Source organism: Urocitellus parryii, chromosome 2, assembly GCF_045843805.1.
Source record: "Urocitellus parryii isolate mUroPar1 chromosome 2, mUroPar1.hap1, whole genome shotgun sequence".
NCBI lineage: Eukaryota > Metazoa > Chordata > Mammalia > Rodentia > Sciuridae > Urocitellus > Urocitellus parryii.
Window position 1 is genome coordinate 202,170,108 of NC_135532.1, and position 20,311 is coordinate 202,190,418.

Here is a 20,311-nt window from a genome sequence, read left to right on the forward strand (position 1 = left end):
TTGAGAAGGTTCCATGTGCTGCTGAAAAAAAAGTGTAACTACTTGATGTTGGGTGGTAAAGTCTATATATGTCAATTAAGTCTAGGTTATTAATTGTGTTGTTGAGTTCTATAGTTTCCTTGTTTAACTTTTGTTTGGAAGATCTGTCCAGTGGTGAGAGAGGTGTGTTGAAGTCTCCCATGATGATTGTATGGTGGTCTATCAGACTCTTGAACTTGAGAAGAGTTTGCTTGATGAACACCGCTGCACCATTATTTGGGGCATATATATTTATGATTGCTATGTCTTGTTGGTTTATGGTTCCCTTGAGCAGTATGAAGTGTCCTTCTTTATCCCTTTTGATTAGCTTTGGCTTGAAATCTATTTTATTAGATATGAGTATGGACACGCCTGCTTGTTTCCGCAGTCCATATGAGTGGTATGATTTTTCCCAACCTTTCACCTTCAGTCTATGGATATCTTTTTCTATCAGATGCGTCTCCTGTAGACAGCATATTGTTGGGTCTTGTTTTGTGATCCATTCTACTAGCCTGTGTCTCTTAATTGGTGAGTTTAAGCCATTGACATTTAGGGTTATTATTGAGATATGGTTTGTACTTCTATCCATATTTGTTTGTTGATGTTACTAAACCTGATTTGTTATCCTCTTTGACTACTTTCCCCCCTTTACTGTCCTACCTCCCATTGTTGGTTTTCAATGTTATTTTCCATTTCCTCTTCCTGCAATGTTTTGCCAAGGATTTTTTGAAGAGATGGTTTTCTAGCTGCGAATTCTTTTAACTTTTGTTTATCATGGAAGGTTTTAATTTCATCTTCTAACCTGAAGCTTAATTTTGCCGGATACACGATTCTTGGTTGGAACCCATTTTCTTTCAGTGTTTGAAATATGTTATTCCAGGATCTTCTAGCTTTCAGAGTCTGTGTTGAGAGATCAGCTGTTATCCTGATTGGTTTACCCCTAAATGTAATCTGCTTCCTTTCCCTTGTAGCTTTTAAAATTCTTTCCTTATTCTGTATGTTGGACATCTTCACTATAATGTGTCTAGGTGTGGATCTCTTATGGTTTTGTACATTTGGCGTCCTGTAGGCTTCTAGGATTTGGGATTCTGTCTCATTCTTCAAGTCTGGGAAGTTTTCTCGTATTATTTCATTGAATAGGCTGTATATTCCTCTGGTTTGGAGCTCTGTGCCTTCCTGTATCCCAATGACTCTTAAATTTGGTCTTTTGATATTGTCCCATATTTCTTGGATGTTCTGTTCATGGTTTCTTAGCAGACTTGCTGAGCTGTCTATGTTCTTTTCCAGTTGAAATACTTTGTCTTCATTGTCTGATGTTCTCTCTTCTAAGTGATCTACTCTGCTGGTAGTATTCTCAATTGAGTTTTTAAGTTGGTTTATTTTTTCCTGCAATTCTAGTATTTCTATTTGTTTGTTTTTTATTTCCTCTATCTCCCTGTGAAATTGATCTTTTACTTCCTGGATTTGTTTGTCAATGTGATCTTTCATTATCTGATTTTGCTGTCTCATGTCTTCCTTGAGACTCCAGATCATCTGAAGCATGTATATCCTGATCTCTCTATCTGACATTCCATCTGTTGCACCTATTACCTCTTCTAAAGTTGAGTTGACCTGCATTGCCTGTGGTCCTTTCTTTCCTTGTCTTTTCATACTGCTGGCGTTTCTTTCTGCTTGGTGAAACTGTTGTGTTTTGAAATTTTCCCTCTATTTATTTATATTGCTCTTGTATAGTTGAATAATCACCCTTGCAGGGCATGTAGTGGCTGTGATCCTCCTCCAATTGGTGTGATCCGTCTACCACGCTGGCAGGCCCTAGGTCTGCTCTGCTGGTCGGTCAAAGGTCCACCTACCCAGCAGGCACGAGGGGCACCTCTATCACTCCGCAGGTTGCTGGGCCTAACCTCCCGATGGGTCAAAGGTTCGCCTAGCTTGCAGGGGGCTGCTCCCGGAGCGAGAGCTAGGCCTCCCGGGGGAGCCCGGATGGTGGAGGCCGACTGCCGGTTCAGGCGGGGTGGGCCAAGCCGCACTGGGTGCTGGCGGCTTGCAAACGCGGCTGGTATCAGCAGGACTTAACTCCTGCACCCGCTGCGGGGGCACCTTTATCGCCGAGTAGCTGCGGTCGCGTGGTTGGGACCCGGGCGGGTGGGGCCGCTTCTCCCAGGGCGAGAGCTGGGCCTCCCGGGGGAGCCTGGATGGCGGAGGACTGCCGGTTCAGGCGGGGCGGGCCAAGCTGCTCCGGGATCCCGCGGGTTGCAAAGGTGGCTGGCGTCTGTAGGACTTAACTTCTGCACCCGCTGCCGGTTCGGGTGGGGCGGGCCAAGCCGCTCAGGGATCCCGCTGGTTGCAAAGGCGGTTGGCGTCCGCAGGACTTAACTTCTGCACCCGCCACGAGGGCACCTTTATCTCCAAGTAGCTGAGGCCACCTGGTTAGAAACCGGGCGGGTGGGGCCGCTTCTCCCAGGGCGAGAGCTAGGCCTCCCGGGGGAGCCCGTATGGCGGAGGACTGCTGGTTCGGGCGGGGCGGGCCAAGCCGCTCAGGGTTCCCGCGGGTTGCAAAGGTGGCTGGCGTCTGCAGGACTTAACTTCTGCACCCGCCACGTGGGCACCTTTATTGCCGAGTAGCTGTGGCTACCTGGTTAGGAACCGGGTGGGTGGGGCCGCTTTTCCCAGGGCGAGAGCTAGGCCTCCCGGGGGAGCCCATATGGTGGAGGACTGCCGGTTCGGGCGGGGCGGGCCAAGCCGCCCAGGGATCCCGCGGGTTGCAAAGGCGGTTGGCATCCGCAGGACTTAACTTCTGCACCCGCCGGTTCGGGCGGGGCGGGCTAAGCCGCTCAGGGTTCCCGCGGGTTGCAAAGGCGGCTGGCGTCTGCAGGACTTAACTTCTGCACCCGCCACGTAGGCACCTTTATCGCTGAGTAGCTGTGGCCGCCTGGTTAGGAAGCGGGCGGGTGGGGCCGCTTCTCCCAGGGCGAGAGCTAGGCCTCCCGGGGGAGCCCGTATGGCGGAGGACTGCCGGTTCAGGCGGGGCGGGCCAAGCCACTCAGGGTTCCCGCGGGTTGCAAAGGCGGCTGGCGTCTGCAGGACTTAACTTCTGCACCCGCCACGTGGGCACCTTTATCGCTGAGTAGCTGTGGCCGCCAGGTTAGGAAGCGGGCGGGTGGGGCCACTTCTCCCAGGGCGAGAGCTAGGCCTCCAGGGGGAGCCGCCTGCCGGAGCGGCTGATGGTTGGGGGACTAGACCTCTGTGCCCGCGTGGCCTTCCAAGATCCACTTCTCTGGGGCAACCTGTCACTTCGAGTAAACCTACCAGTTCACGGCAGCTCTCCTCTTAAGGAAGTTATGCTAGAAGTTCCTCCGTAGCTAGGCTGCAGCTGTTTCGATGAGTCTTTCATATCCCGTTAAAGTGGAGACGTTGGAGTCGCTGCTTCCTCGCCGGCCGCCATGTTGGATCCCCGGGGTATATATTTTGTTCCTGGTGAGGGGAGTCTCTCTGCTTCCTGATTGCCATGTCCTGAGGTGCTCTTCTCCACCACACCTTTTCTCCATGACATTTTGCCTCACCTTAGGCCCAGAGCAATGGAGTTGACTGTCTGTGGACTGAAACCTCTGGAACTATGAGCCCCAAATAAATTTTTCCTCCTCTAAAATTATTCTTGCCACGTCTTTTGGTGACAGTGGTGAAAAAGCTAACTAAACCTTATACAGATGTTGGCAGATGGCAGATAAACAAAATCAGAGGTAAAAGAAAGTAGATGTAAATTGTCAATCTAGGTTTCATTGTGATCTATAAATGAGGCAGGAATGTAGCAATTACATTTTATCTTGCTTATATTTTGTTCTCTCCTTTACCTGCATTTACTTTACAGAGGTAACATTCATGGTGGCTAAGGTAGGTTTCAGTAGGGGTATGACTAAGTTAATATTATCCTGTGATGACATAATAACCCATTAAAAAGTACTTGTCTAATTACATCTAAAACACAAACTTACCACCTAAGGGAAAAGGGTGAATTCTAAGGGACCTAAAGTTTAAAATATATATGTATTAAAAAATCTTCTATTATTCCCTTTTTAATCCACAGTCCACCCTTCTTTCTGCCCCAGGAAGTGTACCTAGGCCAAAATTCCTATACATTGTGTCTTTTGGCTCCTATCAATGGAAAGACCTCAAAAAGTTGAAGGAACTGGTAGAATAAAGTCAATATATTTATTTCCATAGAGTACTTCTTGCAAGGTTACCTGAAGCTATCTATGCCCTCCATCCAAAAGCCTTCATACAAGGTGAGATTCTACATGTCTTTTTCCTTTTAAATATGTATCCTTGTGGTATAGGACTTAGTGACTATGTGATAGTTTAATTGCCACTAAGTTCTAGGTTAATGCATCATCTGTTTGAGGCATTGGCCATCTTGTAAATCCATTAAGTGAGGTCCCAGTTCCTTTGCTCTCTCAGACATCATCCCCAGTACAAGTTGTACCTTGAATCTCTCTACTGTAAGTGTGCCAGAATGGATGGCAGAATCTGTGGTCATTTTCTAGCTTCTTAGGAAACAAAAACATCCATATTTGATTGTAATTGATTAGACAATTAATTTAAGTAGGCACAGCAAGTCAGTTCTGAAATCTGGTGAATCTGAGGCAGTCATCTTTGTTACATGATACTGGTAGTCAAAGCCTTAGAAACCCACTCTCCAACCACCAACCTTGGTAAATACACAACTGTTGTTTTGTTTTGTTTTAATATCTTACTGTCACCTTTCCCCCACACACCTTACCAATGGAAAAAATGGTAGAAGTTTGTTAGGTAGACAAACCTACAATCCTACATTTTTCTTCTCACTTTTGAAGATGATGTTAATGACCATAGATTTCATGTCAACATCATTCTGTCCTTTTATCCTAGATTTCTATTGTCTACATAATATTTGCAGTGTTAACTGATATTGATATTTGATTGACTCTTCCATGCTTTGTCTTTAAGTTGATGTAAAATTTGAATGTTATTAAAAATATTAAGAACATAAACATGGTTTCCTGCCGACTCCATGGGTTGATTATTGTAAAATGTTTTAATAGTCTTGACTTTAATTTTCTAATCATACTTATTTTTCCTTGTCTTTTTGTCAGTTTCATTTAGAAGACATTCTATTGACTTGCCACTTACTGATGTCTGTTTGGAGTGGCTGCATATCATGCCTGTTGCATTTCTGTAATTCAGGGATTCCTTTTATGGTGCTTTTAGAGACAAATTGGCTGCACTATTTCAAGGATGCCAAGATTTTTTTCTATATTAATTTTCTTCTTCATTTGGATGCTACCCAAACTGAAATAACGTGTCTTGAAAGTTTGCAAGAACTATTTTGTGAATCGTTTGACATCATTCATAATACTTCTGAATTCAGCTTTCGCTTCCTTCTACCATTCAACATTGCTGATAGAAAATGTGATATCAGGCTTGGCCTTCTTTTTTTCTTTCTTTTGAGGTCACATCTTTTTTTCCTCAAGAAAAAATTGAGACTCTTTTATCTTTAGTAATTTGAATGTTCACAATGATATGTCTAAAGATGTGTTTTTATTCACTGATCTAGGAACTCAGTGCAGTCTTTAATTGGGAATTTCAGCACTGAAAAATCACTCTGTGTGTGTGTGTGTGTGTGTGTGTGTGTGTGTTAATTTGATAATTCTCCATACCATTTCTTTGTTCTCTCTTTCTGGAATTCTAGATAGCCTGTCTGTTATCTCTTAAACTATTCATCATTTTTAGCTTTTTTCTACTTTATAGAATTTCTCATCTTTATCTGGCCACAATTCTTTTTTTTACAGTTATATATTGCAACCATATATGGAATATTTTATTTTAATGTGTATCTATTTTAGTATTTCTCCTCCTTAAGTGAAACTTTTTTTTTATTGGTTGTTCAAAACATTACAAAGCTCATGACATATCATCTTTCATACATTTGATTCAAGTGGGTTATGAACTCCCATTTTTACCCCAAATACAAATTGCAGAATCACATCAGTTACACATTCACATTTTTACATAATGCCATATTAGTGACCGTTGTATTCTGCTACCTTTCCTATCCCCTACTATCCTCCCTCCCCTCCCCTCCCATCTTCCCTCTCTACCTCATCTGCTGTTGTTCAGTTCTCTCCCTTGTTTCCCCCCCCTTCCCCCTCACAACCTCTTGCATGTGATTTTGTATAACACTGAGGGTCTCCTTCCATTTCCATGCAATTTCCCTTCTCTCTCCCTTTCCCTCCCACCACTCGTCTCTGTTTAATGTTAATCTTTTCCTCATGCTCATTCTCCCTGCTCAGTTCTCAGTTGCTCTCCTTAAATCAAAGAAGACATTGGGCATTTGTTTTTTAAGGATTGGCTAGCTTCACTTAGCATAATCTGCTCTAATGCCATCCATTTCCCTGCAAATTCTATGATTTTGTCATTTTTTAATGCAGAGTAATACTCCATTGTGTATAAATGCCACATTTTTTTATCCATTCATCTATTGAAGGGCATCTAGGTTGGTTCCACAGTCTAGCTACTGTGAATTGTGCTGCTATGATCATTTATGTGGCAGTATCCCTATAGTACGCTCTTTTAAGGTCTTCAGGGAATAGTCCGAGAAGGGCGATAGCTGGGTCAAATGGTGGTTCCATTCCCAGCTTTCCCAGGAATCTCCATACTGCTTTCCAAATTGGCCTCACCAATTTGCAGTCCCACCAGCAATGTACAAGAGTACCCTTTTCCCCACATCCTCTCCAGCACTTGTTATTGTTTGACTTCCTAATGGCTGCCAATCTTACTGGAGTGAGATGGTATCTTAGGGTGGTTTTGATTTGCATTTCTCTGACTGCTAGAGATTGTGAGCATTTTTTCATGTACTTGTTGATTGATTGTATATCCTCCTCTGAGAAGTGTTTGTTCAGGTCCTTGGCCCATTTGTTGATTTGGTTATTTGTTATCTTATTGTTTAATTTTTTGAGTTCTTTGTATATTCTGGATATTAGGGCTCTATCTTAAGTGTGAGGAGTAAAAATTTGTTCCCAGGATGTAGGCTCCCTTTTTATTTCTCTTATTGTTTCTCTTGCTGAGAAAAAAACTTTTTAGTTTAAGTAAGTCCCATTTGTTTATTCTTGTTATGAACTCTTGGGCTATGGGCATCCTATTAAGGAATTTGGAGCCCGACCCCACAATATGTAGATTGGAGCCAACTTTTTCTTCTATCAGACGCAGAGTCTCTGATTTGAAATCAAGCTCTTTGATCCATTTTGAGTTAATTTTTGTGCATGGCGAGAGAAAGGGGTTCAGCTTCATTTTGTTGCATATGGATTTCCAGTTTTCCCAGCACCATTTGTTGAAGATGCGATCCTTCCTCCATTGCATGCTTTTAGCCCCTTTATCAAATATAAGATAGTTGTAATTTTTTGGGTTGGTCTCTGTGTCCTCTATTCTGTACCATTGGTCCACCTGCCTGTTTTGGTACCAGTACCATGCTGTTTTTGTTACTATTGCTTTGTAATACAGTTTGAAATCTGGTATCACTATACCTCCAGATTCACACTTCCTGCTTAGAATTGCTTTTGCTATTCTGGGTCTTTTGTTATTCCATATGAATTTCATGATTGCTTTATCTATTTCTACAAGAAATGCCGTTGGGATTTTGATTGGCATTGCATTGAACCTATAGAGAACTTTGGGTAATATCGCCATTTTGATGATGTTAGTTCTGCCTATCCATGAACAGGGTATATTTTTCCATCTTCTAAGATCTTCTTCTATTTCTCTCTTTAGGGTTCTGTAGTTTTCATTGTATAAATCTTTCACCTCTTTTGTTAGGTTGATTCCCAAGTATTTTTTTTTTTTGAGGATATTGTGAATGGGGTGGTTTTCCTCATTTCCTTTTCAGAAGATTTGTTGCTGATATACAGGAATGCCTTTGATTTGTGCGTGTTGATTTTATATCCTGCCACTTTGCTGAATTCATTTATTAACTCTAATAGTTTCTTTGTAGACCCTTTTGGATCTTCTAGGTATAGAATCATGTCGTCAGCAAATAGTGATAATTTAAGTTTTTCTATTCCTATTTTTATGCCTTTAATTTCTTTTGTCTGTCTAATTGTTCTGGCTAGTATTTCAAGAACTAAATTGAATAGAAGTGGTGAGAGAGGGCATCCCTGTCTTGTTCCAGATTTTAGAGGGAATGCCTTCAGTTTTTCTCCATTTAGGATGATGCTAGCCTGAGGCTTAGCATATATAGCTTTTACAATGTTGAGGTAAGTTCCTGTTATCCCTAGTTTTTCTAGTGTTTTGAACATAAAGGGATGCTGTACTTTGTCGAATGCTTTTTCTGCATCTATCGAGATGATCATATGGTTCTTATCTTTAAAGATAAGATGATGTGGTGAATAACATTTATTGATTTCCGTATATTGAAATCTGGCCACAATTCTATCAAACTGTTTCCTAGCAAAACTTTGACACCATATGGGTCAGTACCTTGGATAGATCCTTTAACAGCAGCATCATTGTTGCATGGTGAGGATAAAAGACATGAACCTAGTGTGAGGATGGAAGGAGAATCAGAGTGGGAAATTGAAATCAGAGTGGGAAAATGAAAGACCTATTTGTAAAACCAGAATACAATCCCACAAACACAAAATAAGCATGTGAGGGATGGGTGAGGCAGGAATTCAAATTTAATGAGCACATATTAAGTTACATGCCCAGCACTATTTTCTTTGATTTCTCTACAGCACTATATTCTTTGATTTCTCTGTTCCTCTACACATACATATTCCCTCTCTCCCTCTCCCTTCTTCTTATTTCTTCCATTCCTCCCTCCCTCCCTATCGTGACTTCCACCACAATAAGTTGCCATATTCTTGGAGCCTAGTATCATCATCCTTGACCTCAGTTGATTGATTTAAGGTTGATATCAGAGTAAAACAAGTTCATTAGTTCCTTCCCCCATGATATTACCAAATAAACTTTTTTAAAGATTTTAGAATAGTAAGAGTTTCGCAGAAAATCTATGAAGATATATACCCTCCACCCACACCCAATTTCTCCATTATTAATAATTTTATATTAGCATAGTCCATATCTTGCCATTAAGGAACCAATATTGATCCAATATATCAAGACTTTCTTTGTTTTTGATGACCCTGAGATATTTAAGTGCTCATAAGGTATTTTGTAAAATTGGATTTTATCAGATTTTTTTTTCCCTGATTAGACTGGGGTTTTGGAGTTTGGGAGAAATACCACAGGGATCCATTGTCATTCTTATCACCACTTATCAAAGAGTATTTACTTTCAACCTGACTTGTTGTTAATGTCAATCAACCTTTATCATATGGTTGATACAGTGCTCGTCAGTTTTTTTCACTGTAAAGTTGTTCTTTTCTCCCTTTCCATACTGCATTATTTGAAAGGAAGATGTTATGAGCAGTCCACACAGAGAAGTGGGGAGTTAGGTTCTATCTCTGTCACAACAAAGTTCCCACAAAAATTATTTCATATTTTTCTACACAGATTTATCTCCCCCATTCATTTATTACTTAATCATTTATTTATCTATATCAGCATGAATTAATGGATATTTATTTTATACTTTGAATTAGAATTCAGTAATTACGTGATTGCTCCAAGTGTTCCAGCTTTGGCGATTGGCAGCTTGTGTTACTCCAGAGCTGTAAGAATATACTATTAACATGATTGTAAGACACTGTTTAACCTCTCTGGGTAGCTAGACTTAACTTTATATACAATTTGAAAGCTCTGGGGGACCAATTGTTGTTTCTTGCAGGGGCTGGGAACCAAAGCCAAGGCCTTGCACATGCTAGGCAAATGTTCTCCTACTAAGTTGTACTCTAAGCTCTGGAGATCAATTTTTTTTTCTTCCAGAGTAAAGAACTAATGGAATCAAGAGTGCAGGCAGAAAGAAAGAGTTAAGCAAATATAGAGTGAGATGATCAGAAAAGAGGCAAAGTATACACCTTTAGGTCTTCGGTTACTTAATTATAGACCTTTGTCCTGAGACCCTGTTATACCAGCCTGAGGTTTGGTGTGTCAGTCCAGTTCCTGCATACAAAATCCTTCTCTTGGTTTAAATAGAGTCTACTTCTTCAACCTAAAGACTTCAAAAAACTATAGGAAGGTGGGCAAAGTAAACAATGAATGTATTTGTTTTGCCCACCAGAGATGTTTCTCTTCTTCACTCTCCTTCAGAGCCACTTCCAAGGTCTAAGGTTGAGCCAGAGTCCAATTCAGTCTGATATATACCATCAATAAACAGACTCATCATTCTTCTCATTCCCAATCATCTGATCTAGGGAAAATCCTTCTTCCATCACAGGAAAGTACTAGTAGCCTGTGCAGCAAGAATAGGCATCTTGTGGGTGAGGAGCTCCTGCTTATTCAACTTGATCTTGCCCTTCTTAGTTAAAGTACACCATTTCAACTTCACGTTAAAGGACTGATGAACCATCGAAGTATATGGTTTGGGTTCAAATGTCGCCCAATTCTTGGTGGACAGTGCAGATCCTGGGCACACCTTAGGGTGCCATGGTCAGAAATTCAATCTCTAGTAGGAAAAAGGAGAAAACCTAGAACTACTTCTTAAAAGCCATAAAGTAAAGTAAAATAAAATAAAGGAAGTGTGACTTTATTCCAAATTTTTGAGTACCTCAGTTGTAATTCCCCTAATACCTGCCATAGCCTTCATACAGCATCCAGATCTGCCCCAGAAAGGTGGATCTACTGGGGTGTTAAGAAAACATGCCAGATCTGTTGGACTAGCTAAAGTGCTTCCTTTTGCTCTGGAGCCTACTCTGAGCTACCTGGTGGCCTCACAAGCTACTTGGTTCAAGGTTTGGAATAAAATTCAAAGAAGATCACCATGCTTTGTGTTGCTTTTTAGTTGTGGAGGAAGCAAATCTCACGGACATTGAAAAACAGAAACAGATGTTTTTCGTTCAGATCTATATTATGTCTGTTTTGTAGACCTGAGAACAAAAATAAAATTTTGAGAAGTACAGTAGCTGAGAATTTATCCTAGTGTTAGTCTCTGGAAGGAAGGAAATAAGAAGAAAAAAAATTAATGTAGAACAATGAAGCTTAGTAGTACCTATTCTTGGAATTATTTATCTTACTTAATCTTTTAAGCTGATAAATCCTTCCTGTACTTCTGAAAAATATGGAGATTAATAAGGCACCTGTGCAAAGACGTCTCATCACCAACAACTTCATATGTTCCCAGTACCTACACAGTGTCTGGCATCTTTATGGCCTCAAGAAATCTCTTATAATGACCGACAGGATTGTTGTAAAGGTGTCTTACATCGTTAGTCAAGTGGTAGAGCAGAAATAGTGTGAATTTCAGAAAAAAGAAATCTCTAGATCCAAATCTCCCCTGGAATACTTACCAACACTGTGACTAAGGGAAATTAGTGAGGCCCCATGATAGTCTGAATAATGGCCCACCAAGATGACCTCATCCTAAACCCTGGAACCTGTGAATGCTTTACCTTCTATAGAAAAAGAGACTTTGAAGATATAATTCAGTTAAGGATCCTGAGATGGAGATATTGTCCATTAAACCCAAAGTTATTACCAGGATCCTCAGAAGAGAAAGGTAGGAAGGTCAGAGTCAAAGGAAGAGTTATGGTCATTCAAGCAGAGACTGAGGAACACAGCCATGCTGAAGACATTTTACACCCTCAGACCTTCCAGAACTGTAACACTCTAACAGGGCAAATTTGAGCTTTGGGTTTTTTGTTTGGTTGGTTGGTTGGTTTTTTGGGTTTTTTTGTTTGTTTGTTTGTTTTTGTTTTTTGTTTTTTTTTTTTTTTGGTACCAGTGATTGACTCCAGAGGCGCTTAACCACTGAGCCATATCCCCAGAACTTTTTATATCCTTTTTATATTTTATTTAGAGACAGGGTCTCACTAAGTTGCTTAAGGCCTCACTAAGTTGCTGGCTTTGAACTTGCAATCCTCCTGCCTTAGCCTCCTGAGCTGCTGAGAAATTTGTGTTGTTTTAAACCACCCAAATTGAGGTAACTTTTTTACTGTGATAATAGAATATTAATCCAAGTGCCTGGATTCTTAGTTTTTTTTCTTCTGGGAAAAAGGAAAATAATACATTTGTAATGTGAGGATTAAAAAACAGTTTTAAAACACCCAGCATTAGCATATACTCAATAAATGTCACTCATTGTGGTACTGTATTGTCAGAGCTGCAGCCCAGCTCTGGTTAAAAGCCTGGGCTCCTGGGCTCTAGCCTCAGACAGGTGTTCCTTTCCAGTCTGTACCATTTGCTAACTCTAGATTCCCTCATTCATAAAAAGGAGTTAAGCATAGACTCACATCATAAGATTGCTATGAGAAATCACTGAAATACTTCATATAAAATACTTAGCCCCATGCCTGACACAGGGTCAGCTCAGATTAATATTGGCTACAACCAGCCTGCTTCTACTACTACTATTGTTTGTTTTTTGCATCTTCCCTCCAAAAACACTGGAAAACTTCCTCTGTAATTTCAAAAGCTGTGCCTGTAATTTCCTGCCACCAGATTAGTATATCTTGCTGTGGTCACTCCCTCTGATCTTCAAAGGCTGAAATTTGCCTGGAGCTAAAAATGGTAGCTCTCTCCTGAACTCATCCAAATTGAACCTTCACCATTAAATCCCTCCATTCCATGCAGAAAAGAAAAGAAAAAAATCTTTTTATTAAAATGAATAAGCCAGGCTTCAGTGAACATACTAAAATCAATAATGCTTTAGCTTTAGTAACTAAACCCTTAATATACAATTACATTCTTCTTTCCTGTCCTAAGCATTTTTACCAGCTTATTCTCAGCTGATCCCTTGAGTCAGGCCAAGTATTTCTTCCTGATCTTTATATAATCTAAAATATGTATCCTAGGGCTCACGTCTTAATAAATAAATCATAAAGGATGACTTAACCCCTTTCAGTCCCCCCTTTGTAAATTATAAACTTTAAATTATAAATTAAAGATTTTAAAATATGAAGAAAAATATGAGAAAAAAAGCCAAATGTTCAGTATGTGTGGACAAAATTTATTGCTAGCTCTAAAGCAATTAGAGGACTGGGGATGTTGGTCAGTGGTAGCATGTCTGCCTAGCATGTGCAAGGCCCTGAGTTCAATCCTAAAAATGGAGGTGGGGGTGGAGTGGGGGCGTGAGGACAAAAAAGGAGGAAATTAATTTCTGATTTTTATTGTTTTCTTCTACTATATTCATGAACATGATAATAACTGTCACCACAAAAAAAATGTATAAACATTTAGCTATGTGGCAACTTGATTCATTCTCTTGATTCCTTAGATGGAAGACTAAAGTATTTGTACTTACAATATTGTATTTTTATTCATTCACATTATGAGTCCGTCAACATTGCTTGGAAATTAACTTTTTTAGGAGCTAAATTTGAATTATAGTACATATATAATTTTCAATCAAACTATGACATATTTGAGAGTAAAAGATACCACCATTAGTAATTATATCATAAATATATATAATAAACTGAGACTGTTCTGGACATCCTTGATGTGTAGACAAGGTGGCCATTGAAATTCGGGTGGATCTGGACACTACTCTGGATGGGGAGTTGTGGGCCCAAGGGAAAAGCTACTAGCAGTGTACCTTGTTAAAGAAGGCCTGCCTACTCTGCCTCCATATTTACCATTCCCCTTTGTCTGTTATCAAAATCCCTTTCAAGGTTTGCTTGGCCTTCTGGGTTTCAGACTAAACTAGAAGAATGATCAGAAGCTTTTGAATGCTCATTGTCTTTCTTTTCATCCTTATGATTATCATCTTTCACAATTGGTTTTCTGATGTAATTTCTTGTACATCTATTATTCAACAAGCTTTGGCACCTGTTATGTGCTAGCTACACTTATACATGAATAAGAATTCTTAAAGAGCAGCAAATCATATAGTCAGATTTAAACATGAGAATCCATAATATTCTCAAATTAGTGTTGTCCTTATTGTGTTAGTGGGGGTTGAGAAGTGTATGTACAAGGTGGAACGATAGCATACGGGAAGGGGTACCTATAAACTTAACAGAGCAGGTGGCTCATGCCTGTAATCCCAGCTATTCAGGGGGCCAGCCTCAGCAGCTTAGTAAGATCATTTCAAAATAAAAAGGACTTGGGATGTAGTTCTGTGATAATGTGCCCTGGGTTTAATCCTCAATACCGAAAAAAAAAAAGAAAGAAAGAAAAGAAAAGAAAAGAAAAAAAAAGAACTAAAAGAAGTCTTTATAGAAGGCATAGCCCTAAAAAGAATGAGCGTTCTAGGCATCCCAGGCAAAAGAAACAAAAGAAAAGGAGCCAGAGGCTTGAATGCTTGGTACTGAGAGGAATACGAGTAGTGATACTGATAGGGGAGTGAGGGTGAAAGTGGATGCACAGATTCTGGTGGAATCATGAAGGAGCTTACATGAAAAGGAAGCTAGGGAGGCAACTAAGCAGAGCAGGGTATGATGAGATTTATCTATCATCAGTTCACTCTGAGTCAACATTGCAATCCACTGGGGAGGGTGGACAGACCCAGGGAGATGGCCAAGCAGTCACTGCATTGTCAGAAGAGTCAGAGGCCTCAACCCTGGATGAACAAGAGAACAATAACCTTGGCAGTTTTTAAAAATACTGATGTAGGTTCTCATTATTAGAGTTTCTGGTCCAGCTGGCCTGGTTTAAGATCAGCAATTGGCCTGTGAAGTTCAGGAACATTTTAATACCTTACTAGTGTTGAAAGCCACTGAGACAGGGAAACACTTAAGCCAGAAGAGGAGAAGGGGTAGATGTGAGAACCTGAAGACCAAGGTTAATGGCATGCGGTGGTTGGATGGATAGTGAAAGGGTGAGGGTCAGAAATGTATGTAGAATTACGATATATACAAGATTTCTGGCTTTGACAAACTCGGTTTATTTTAATGACATTGAATTAATGACTTATTTTAATAATGATGTTTTGGAAGACATTACACAAGGAGTAGGATGTTTCTCAAAAAACAAATAAATAAAAGTAGTTTTAAGAAGAAAACCAAGGAATCTTGACTTTATTTGGTGAGAGATGAAGAATTTGGAAAATGCTGACATTCTGCATTTTTTATGCTAAAAGTTCCTTACCTTCCTTATCTCTTCAGAGGGTGGAGCGGGAGAGGGCAGGAATGTCTTCTGGGTAATACAAAATCATTCCCAAGATCTCAGAGAAGATGCTGCAGACCGATGTGTTAAGTATGTAGTTGGTAGTGTTTAAAACCAGTTGCTTTAGTTTTTAATTCAGTAATGAGTCTTAAGAAGAGAGTTTGGCATGCTGCTCAGTATCCTTCCTTTTTTCCAGATTAAACAACTAAAGATCACAGCTGAGGACCAAAGGTCTGATGCCAGAAAGGATACAATGCTCACCTTTTCTGCTTCTTTTCAAATGTCTAACTATTTCTTTGACAAACAGAACCTTCTATTTTCCTCTTCACGTCACTCTGATATGAAGAAGGGGGATTAAGAGAAAGAGTGGAGCTGGAGAAAGAAAGAACAAAAGTAGAAATGCTCAGTGCCTGTTACATGTCATACACTGTTTTAAACACATTTGAATTTGTTCCCCTAACAACACTTTGATGCAGGGACATAAGCACTCTTATTGTTCATATGGAAACAGAGGCAAAGAGAGGTGAAGTAACTTGCTCAAGGTCACACAGTCAGTAAATTAGCAGAGCTGGAATAGGGAAGTGTCTGTGGGCTCCGTGGTGTCCATCATAACCACTACCATCCCCCCCTTCAGTCCTGCAATGATGTGTTTCCCTGGAATAGAAAGATATCAAGTTGCCTTGGGGTTATACCAATCTGCCAGTACCCAGCAAGAAGGCAGGTCACTAAACATATGTTTATATGTTTAGGAGAAGGAACCAGGAAAGAGAGAAAGTAAAAGATGGAGGAGAGGAGCATCATTGATGGGACAAGGTTTAGAGCAAGATGAAGCTTTCATAACCTAGATGAAAGAGTGTTTTCTTAGGGAAAGTAACAAGAGGTAGGGACGCAGGTAACTTTTTAAATACATGTTAGGCAATGGGGTGATTTGCACCTTTGGAAGCAGAAAGAAAAATCTGTGCTCAAAGTGAAAAGTCAGGAGTGGTTTGGGGGTGATGAAAGTTTGGAATTTCTGTTTCTACTTAGAGACTGCTAAACAGGTTCAGCAGCATCACATGCAGGACTGGTCCTTTGGCTTGTAGCTACAAGTTTAAGACCTAATGCAAACTGAAATGCAGAGTTCTTCAGAAATATTTAAGAATTTTAAGATAACAAAAACTCAAGCACTGAAACAATTAGAAGCACAGACCTTTCTGAGTATGGAATCTTGTGAGATTGACAGGTCCATGAAGCCGGCCTGATCATAGGTCATGAGTAATCTGGGAAAGGGGATCAGAGATGATACCACAAAATATGTGTCCGGGTCATCAGGATCATTCTGAGCTGAAGGCTATTGAGAGAAAGCAGATACAGGAAACATTCCCTTTCTGCCTACAAGTAGAGTGTAAACCTCCCTTTTGAAAAGGTCATATGAATGACCATTCCTATATGTTTCTCTCTGTCCCACACAAGGAAGAGAATGCTCTTAATTGCCAGAAACTGCCCTTACCAATGGAGAAGGCACCAACTCATCTGCATCACAAATTTTGCTTCAATAATTCTGCTGTGGTCTGAGTGTTTGTGTCCCTCTCAAATTCATCTGTTGAAATCCTGGTCCCCAAGATGATGACCTTAGAATGTTAGGTCCTGAGGAGAGAGCCCTCATGAATGGGATTAGTACCCTGATGGATCTACTTCACATCCGCCTCCAAGAGAGGTTATGGAAGACAGTGTCCCTGAACCCAGAAGCAGGCCTACCTCAGACACCAGATCTTCCAGTGCTTTGCTCTTGGACTTCCCAGTCTCCAGAATAGTGAGAAGGACATTTTTGTTGTTTGCAAGCTAAGAGGTTTATAATCTTTTCATAATAGCAACCTGAATGAACTAAGATAATCTTTATCTTCCATTAATTTCCCATGTATATTTACCTTTCCCTAAGTTACCTTCCCTAGAAACCCGAGTCCAACTCCCATGTCCTTTGTCTACTTATGTCTTCACAGTTTATCACTCTATTAAAATGGCACATAAGGCCCCAAGCCTAAGCCACTTCTGTGGGTCTGTGTTTCTGTGAAAGCTGACATATGCATATATAATAATTCAATCAGCGAATTATTATATATGCATATATAATAATTCAACCAGTGAATTTTAGAAAGCAGAGGATTATACTGGCAGTGGCCTGAACCTAAACATTCCAGATTATTCATTCATTCTACTAATTTCAGAATCTTTCTCCATGAGAAAAAAGAATAAACAGGTAGTGAGGAACACCATCTAATCGCATGCAGTTTTCCATCTCTTGATTTTATAGCTGAATAAAAAAATAAATATTCTCTTCTTTCCAGAAAGGAAAATGTTGGTTATATTTATAAACAAGTCGTTCTTATTATCCCAAAGTTATTTCTCAGATTGCTCCATAGTAATAATAGCATATAAACTCTTAACTTAAAATTAACAGTATTTCTTAAAACAAAAGTCACTTCATTTAACAGAACAAAATTATTTCAAGAAATTAGGGAATATCATTATGGGGTAATAGAAAAAAGTTTTTTTTATGAAGGAATTCTGAAACTAGCCAATTACCTACGTTCACGTAGAGACTGAATGAATGAGTAGTAAATCACATTGTACATTGCAAAGAAATTTTCAAGTTATATCTTAATTTCAAAAAATTGACACTCAGTCAGTGTTTACTTCCAATATAAATCTCTCCTTCTCCCCAAAATTAGTATTTCTCAAATAAAAATATAATCATTATTCAGAAATATTTATCTTAAAAGTAGTGAAATAATCAAATATTTGTTTAAATACTTATAGAAACTGACTTATGTATATAATTGTTATAATTATCTTTGTTTCCCATGAATTCTCAAGATACTGAGCGTACCTGCTGGTTTTGTTTTTAAAAACATTTGTATTATAGGAGAAACCAAAACTATTTTAACTATGTTTGGAGATATTTTGTGGCAGCCAGAATGCACCTGAAGAAACATTTTCAAAATAATTAAAATCTCAAGAGAAAAAGAAGCAGGTGGTATAATCTACTTCTCTTTCTTAAGAAAATTTACCAGTATAAATATACCATTTTCAAAAAAAACTCCAGAAATATAAACTACAATCCTTTGATGTACATATACATTAATGATTGTTTGTGTACTTGTTCCTGCCACTGTAGAATTTTCTATAAAGTTAGGTTTGGATCATACGTTCAGCCTGCTAATCATGATGATTATACATGGGCAACCTGTCAAAATCTGAGGCTGTTTATTCATCTTGCAATGGAAGTTATCTTTCCAGAAATGACAATAAATGCACCTTAGAAAACATAAAGCATCCATTTTTAAAAAGTTTTAAAGAGCCATGAGCGAATCAGGACATACAATCTTCCTGAACCACAGTCCTCAGCAATAATTGGAATATAATAGCAATGACAACGCTGACGAGCTTAAATGAGGACCACATGAGATGATATTATTTGCTCAGTAATAATTATGTGGCTGAATGGTTGCAGACAGAGAGACAGACAAACAATAGAGAGGGGCATGGTGCTATGGGAACATAATTTGTATTTTCAGAAGTTTCCAATGAATAGAGACCAAAATGGACAGATACTCAAATGACAATAGTACATGGAAGACATTTGGTGGGCATTTCTTCTCATTTCTGCTGAGCCATTCAAACTTCCTGGTCTGAATAACTTGTCCTTCAGAAAAAGAAATATTAAATCAGTTAACAGGGTTAGGTACAAGAAGAACCAGACATATAACCAAAATGTGGACTTCTTATCAAAATTGATAGGAATTTCAAAACAGTAATAGCATTATGCCAAGAATAGCCCTGGATTAGCCTATTGAAGACATCATAGCCACTGCCTCGAAATACTTCCAGCTATAGTTGGAGTTAAATTGACATAAATTGACAGTTTAATTTTTATTGCATCTACCATCAATGCTAACAAGAAAGTTTTCTCTAGTTTCTACATTTCTGTGGATCACTAGCTCCTGATTCAGTTTCTAGGGCAGATAACTGATGAACACAGTCTAAGCTGTGTGCTTATGCCAGCCCCCTTCTGCTAGGACTCTACCTGCCAGTACATCATAGAAAATATGAAATTTTCCCAAAATAAGGAGGGTTATATTCTAGACAACCATAAAAGATGCCAAATTTCATTAGAAAAATAAAATAATTTTCTCAGTCACAAATCAAAGTAATGATATTTGACATCCTTATTATCTTTATCCTAAAATTCACAAGTTTATCCTCTGAAGATGCTGATAGTAACAAACATGTATAATACACAAAAGATGCACACAGGTGCCCTCTTTTTTCCATTTTCTTTCCATTGGAAACCATCTTGGAACTCCCCAACTTGTTTTCAATATTTTCTCAGGGATAAAAGTAACCTTAAACCAAATTGTAATCTGCCAGTTGCAGCAATAAGGAATTGCTTTTTTGCTGTCCATTTGTATGTTTCTTCCAGATTATGTTCTCTCACTTCAATCATGTGACTATGATCTTGCTACCCCTTACCCTCATGCTTCTATAATCATTTCAGTGCCAATGAGACTGAGGCCCAAACAATTATAAAAGCACCATTTGCCTGGTCATAGCCTTCTAATATAGAGAATCACAAATTAATGTATACGCCAATGATCTAGGGATCTCTTAATGTGTAGATTATGATTCAGTAGACAGGGGTACATCTGAAAGTCTGTATTTTTAACAAACTCACAAGATGACGCCTATGTGACTGACCCATGGAAAATACTTGGAATAGTAAAAAATAGATATCTCCTGGGGTCCAAAGTTTCTTACTGTAACCAAACCAGGCCATTTGGTCAATATGGGGTAGCAACAGTGTGGAGAGAACTTATTATAAATCTGTTTTGTCTTTGAGCCAGTTGGGCCTCGAGCTTCCTCACTCCAGTTACACAGAGCAATAAATCCACTCTTTGTTTAAATAAGGCTGCCTTGAATTTCTCTACAAATATAAATTTTCTTTCAATGTAATCCAAGTGTCCAAGTTGTCCTGAATGTAGCTATTCCTCATCTGCTACATTTACAACCTACCTTCAACGATTATGAATTGCGACTCATGATTTTAAGAAACAACTAAAAATGAAAA